A 5966-nucleotide genomic window follows, 5' to 3' on the forward strand; every position below is an offset into this window, starting at 1 on the left:
CGGGGAGCGCAGCCTCAGGTCCCCTGCCCTGGCCCAGTGCCACGCAGCCTCAGGTCCCTGCTGATTGCTCGTTAAGGCTCGTTACAGGGACTCAGCCTCCGCTGTGGGTGCAGCCATCTTTTGTTATGGAAACCCCATCTCCACTGTGGGCGCTGCCATCTTCATGATGGTGTGATGGTCAATTTGCATATTCCCTCTTTATTAGATAGGATATGCATTACCCATGGGCACAGACAATAGGGTGGAGGGGAGGCCTGTCTGTAATACTCTCAACAATAAAGAGTTTTTATGTTTGCATTATTTTGGGCCAGGAATGTGTCACAGCAGGAACTGGAAACGCATAGAACATGGATCTTAAAGCCCAGACCAGTTGCCTTAGCATCTCCCCAGGATTTGGAGGTGCAAGGAGGAGTTTTCTGTTCTGGGTCATTCCAAAGAGCGGAAGGACTCAGGTGAGGTGGTTCAGATTCCCGCCTTCCCCTAGAACAGGGGGTGCCTGTGGGGTTACCCATTTCTTGTCTCTCCAGCCTCTGTTGCAGGCGGGTCCAAGGAGAGAGGCTAACTGAGCAATTTCCTCTGTATGCGCCACTCTGGGGACCCCCTGGCCAGGTGGTGGGCAGGGTCTCAGCGCTCTGTGCCTCCCAGGCTGTGCGTTCTCTCAGGGCCACTAGAACAGAAGCTGCCATCCAGACCTCACAGGACTGCAGGGAGCCCCAGGTGCGACCCTGGGGTCCCTGGTGGAGGGCAGTGTGGGTGCTGGAGCCCTGGCCATCTCTGGGGGCACCTGTGCATCTACACTTAATCTTAGCCAAAAGGCCGAGAAGCGATGCACCTGTGCATCTAGACAAGGCTGATGAGATGCAGGTGAGGGGTATTTGAAAGTGTGGAGAGTCAAGTAACCACTGCCCTTCATCCAGGTCCAAGGCTTAGCGGTCAGGGCAGGACGCAGAGAGAGCAGAGCCACCCTCTCCGTGGCTGCGGGGTCCTCCTGTGCCCAGCAGCCCCTGGTCTGGGGGAGACAGGAACCCTCATTAGAGGAGGCTGTTCCTAAGCAAGGACTCCCCGTCACACACCAGCACACACTCACACTCATGCACTTATACACTAGCACAAACTAACACTCTCACACACACTCACACTCATACACGCTGACACACACCCATACACGCTGACACACACATGCTGACATATAATCACACACTCATACATGCTGATACTCTCACATACATGCCGAAACACGCTAACACATGCTGACACACACTCACACACATGTTGACACATCCTCGAACACTGACACTCTCACATACATGCTGATACACGCACACACACTCACACGCGCTCACCTGGCTCTAGCTGATGGCAATCCCTGACCTACCGTGAGCCCCGGCCCCCAGCCCCAGCCCCAGCGCTTTTCCACTCTTCCTTGCTCCCAAGGTGAGGTGACGTGACGAGGCACTCTGGTCCCCGCTCCTCCCTGGATGAGTTCTGACTGCCCTGTGGGTCTCGGTGCCTCTACTGGGTTCCCCCAGGAATGATGGTGCAGAGGGGACAGCAGTCCCCATGGGTCAGGACCAGCAGCCGGCAGTGCAGGGGACTCAGGTGAGTCCCCAGGTCCCCCACCTCCAGTCTGGGGCTGCGGCCGCACACTGACCGCTCCCCGTCCCTCGCCCTCCCGCGTGCCTCGTGGTCCCCGCTCCGGGAGCTGGGAGGCTGTATGAAGTTATGTGCTTGCCGAGCTGACAGCAGCCTCCGGGCTCAGCCTTTGATCCGCCTGTCTGCTGACATGTTCAAAACAGCCCGGTTTCCAACCTCCTGGGCCCTGGGCTGGCGGTGGCAGCTGGCCTGCAGGGGTGTGGCAGGGGACACTGCGCTGGGAGCACAGCACGGACCCGACCGTATGTGCATATATGCTTCACCTGTGGGCACAGGCACTAGGGTGCTGACGGCCTGGGCGTGGCCGAACCGGTGGCGGGCCCTCCTGGCGGGAGGACTGGGGGACAGCCGCCCCTCCTCACTCAGCTGCCAGAGACCCGGGCTCAGGAAGGCGGTATGTGTGGAAGTGCAGGTCAGGGCTCCGCGGGGACATGCGAATGAGCCTTCAGGGGTGGCCCCTGGGACGGTGGCGGCCAGAGAGGGCTGGTCTGATTTCTCCAGTGTCCTCGATGGCACAGAGGATGACAAGGTGTCCTGAGGGCCGGCGGTCTTTGCTGGGGGGGGGGGGGTGGGGTGGGTGGGGATGGGAGGAAAGTGCACGGGGCAGTGGGGGCTGGAAGTCCGTGCTCCAGGTGTGGGCAGGCTGGCTGCCCTCGGGGCCTCTGTCTTTGGAGGGTAGAAGGCGTCCCCTCCCTGCATCCTCACGCGGTCGTCCCCTGGTGTGTCTGGTGTCCTCATCACCTCTTCTTATAAGGACCCCAGTCCTATGGGCTCAGGGCTCCCTAATGAGCTCATTTTACCTAAAGGGCCTCTTTGAAGACCCATCTCCAAATTCTGTGGATTGGGAGACGGGATTCAGCCTGGAACTCAGACTCTAACATGCTCTTTCCTCCTGGAAAGACTCAGGTTTTGTCCGCAGCATCGGCCGGGGGAGACGCGGGGTGACGCAGGCTTTTCCTTCAGGGGCTGAGGCTGGTGACATGTCATGTGTGTGTGAGCGCAGTCCCAGGTGCAGGAAGCATGGGCAGCACTGCCTGGCATGTGCCCGGCGCGCAGGCAGGTCTGAGTGGGGCTTTGCGGCTGCGGGAGCAGGAGGTCTTCCCAGAGCCGCGTGTGTGCAGGCCCGAAGCGAGCAGGTCTGGGCAGCGGGCAGAGGCAGGACCCCGCACGGAAGGGGCGGCTGAGGGCAGGGCACGGCTTGAACCTCTGGTGCCAGGGGGCCGTGGGCGAGGAGAGCGGGGGATGGGTCATGTGCGAGGTGGGTCTGTGAGAGCAGTGGGTACGGGACCAGGGTTGGAATTCTCTGGGCTGTGGGGGCTGTGACTTAGTTGGTCGCGGAGCTGTGACCCCAGTGGCAGAGCTGGGGAGAGGGAAGTAAAAAACACCACCTCCTGGGCTTAACTGTCATTCAAGGAGCCTGGCTGGGCCCACAATGCCGGCTGGTGTCCCCACGCGACAATGGCCCAGCTGAGCCTGCCAGCCCTCGAGCCCCAGGCCTGTCCCAGGGAAATCTGCCGCTTGGACAACTGTAACCACCATTAGCATTAAAAAATGTTTTGCTTTTTGAGGACAAAGAGAAGGAAGAATCGAGAGAAGGCGACTGGTCTTGATTCTGGGGCGGCGGGGACCGTGAGACTTAGAGCTAGAGGTTCCATCACGACATGGGGACCCCTGCACCGGCCCCAGGCTGCACGGAGAGAAACCGAGGCAGGAAACTGGATTTTGTTCAGTTGCAGCCCAGCTCTTCACAGCTCTTTAGCTTAATACTGCGCTTCAGCCACACGTGGAAGGACCTTCCGCTGCCATTTCCCGCCACGAGGGTGGGTCCTGGGCTGGCGGGCAGCGGGTGGGGGCAGGGTGCAGCCGGCGGCCAGTCCTGACGGGACCCCTCTCCTCTCCGTGCGATAACTGTCCCAGAAGGGAGCCGCGCCTCTCCGGTCCTCACGTGCGCCCTCGGGCGGCTGCGGGGCAGTGAGGCTGCCTTAGCGTCACCGAGGCCACTGGGCTGCGGCAGAAGCGCCACCCGGCACCTGGCAGCGTTTCTGAGCTGGCAGCTCACAGTGAAGCCCTCGGCGGTTTCCAGACTTTCCCACGTGACCTGCCCTTTGAAAGGGGCTGGTGTGGAGGTCACGTGAGGTCCCTAATGTGATTAGGAGTGCGGCTGTGACTGGAGGTTCCGGGCATTTGAATGGAGCATGCCCAACTCCTAGAAGCCGCTGCTCGCTGCCTGTCAATCAGTAAATGGTGTTTATGCTGATGGATCTTTTTTTCTTTTTTTAATCCTCACCCGAGGATATTTTTTCCGTTGACTTTTAGGGAGAGTAGGAGGGAGGGAGGAGGGAGAGAGGGAGTGAGAGAGATCAGGAGGGAGATACACTGGTTGGTTGCCTCCTGCACGCGCCCTGATTTGGGTGGGGGGTTGGGGGGGGGCGGGGAATGAACCTGCCACCGAGGTGCCTGCCCTTGACCCGGAATCGAACCTGGGACCCTTCAGTCCGAGGGCCGACGCTCTAACCACTGAGCAACTGGCTGGGCTATGCTGAGGTTTCTTCAGGCCAAGCTGAGGGGCCAGCCCTGGGGTGGAGTCGGTCAGGGTCAAGCCCTGGCTCCATGAGGTGCAGGTTGTGTGACCAGAAGCAGACGGATGGGGCCGCGGTGAGGACCAGCTGGAGATGGGCTGCTCTCGGGCCTCCCTGGGCGGAGACCCCAGCCTGTGGCTGTTCGTGGCCGGGGAGCTGACTGCGGGCAGGCTCTGTGGGTGAGGAATTGCACTGGGGAGCGGGGAGACGTGAGTCCCGGGATGGGCTGGACAAAGCCCCCCCTTCAGCTCTGCTCCCCCCGTGAGGCCAACCTCACCTTCCAGAAGTGGCATCTTTGTGCTTCACACTCTGGCTGAATCTACTTGTCCCCCAGGACCTGTCTCCCCATCGTCCTGAGTAACAGAGCCCCCAAGTGCCAGCAGGTCCCTTGGCCAGAGAGAGCCTGTGGCCAGCGGCCGTGAGGGAGCTCTGGCCGGTGGGCAGGGCCGATGCCGACCCCAGGGCGCGTCCTCACGGAGGTGCTGCTGCCCACCTTACTCTCCCACGCAGGGGGCACGACGCGCCGGGCACGGAGCACAGGGCAGGCACAGCGCCTGCCTGGGGAGCACAGCCCGACCAGCACACTCATCCAGGAGGCGGCACTGCTCAGTCGCTCATCTGTTTCCTCAACGCATGGGATGGGCCTCCTGTCCCAGCACCTGGCAAATGTCCGTCTGTCCCACCGCGACCATCTGAGGTGCTGCCACTCCCCTACACAGGAGGACACTGAGGCAGCGTGGGTGCAGGACGGGTGAGCCTGGAATGCAGAGGGAAGGCCCCAGCGTGCGCCGAGGGTGAGCCCGGCTGCCCCGAGACGGGCTGCCAGAGCCAGAGCGGGCAGTGAGTGTGCCCTCTGGGGAGAGGAGGGCCCCCCGCGGAGTCCCCACTGAGCTCTGTGCTGTGCACGGTCTCCACTGTCACTCTGGGTTCTGTTGCTTAAACGCAAAGTGGTCAGATGTCAGATGGACGAGTAAAATGGCAACGTCTTCCGGTGTGAAGAGAACTAGACGGTGATACGGAGGAAGATGTCAACCACGGGAGAGACTGTGTATCTCTTCTTGGAAACCTGAGAGCCCACAGACCCCCCTGAAAGGGGCCCCCAGCCTGGCGGGGGGGGGGGGCAGAGGCCAGACTCAGGGGCAGCAGGACAAATGTAGCCCGGAAGGGGCTGGGGCCCGGGACAGAGCCCGGGGCAGGCCCCGTGAGCAGGGGCAGCACGGGGAGCCTGGAGCCCTGTGTCCTGTCCTGGCCCCATCGTGGGGTGCCTGGGGAGCCAAGCCGCCCGTGCCTCAGTGTCTTCATTGTAAAGGCAGGGCTGGGTCAGATGCTCCCGAAGGTCCCTGGGGCCCCCACACCCGGGACCAGTCTGCTTGCTCCCGTGAATGCAGGCCGGCCCTCCTGCACTCTCCTTGCCTCCGGCACCCTGTGGGCCTCACCATCCCCTGACTGCCTCAGGCTGCGTGTGCTCAGTCCCCAGGGCTGCTTAACAAAGAACCACACACGCCCTGGCCAGCGTGCTCAGTGGTTAGAGCATCGGGCCGAACACCAAAGGGTCACAAGTTCGGTTCCGGTCAAGGGCACGCACCTGGGTTGCAGGTTTGGTCCCTAGCCCAGGGCAGGGCACATGCGGGAGGCAACCAATCCATGTGTCTCACATCAATGTTTCTCTCTTCCCCCACCCCAATCCTCCTTCCCTTCCATGCTCTAAAAATCAATGGGAAAATATCCTGGACT

Source organism: Myotis myotis, unplaced genomic scaffold (assembly GCF_014108235.1).
Source record: "Myotis myotis isolate mMyoMyo1 unplaced genomic scaffold, mMyoMyo1.p scaffold_m19_p_25, whole genome shotgun sequence".
NCBI lineage: Eukaryota > Metazoa > Chordata > Mammalia > Chiroptera > Vespertilionidae > Myotis > Myotis myotis.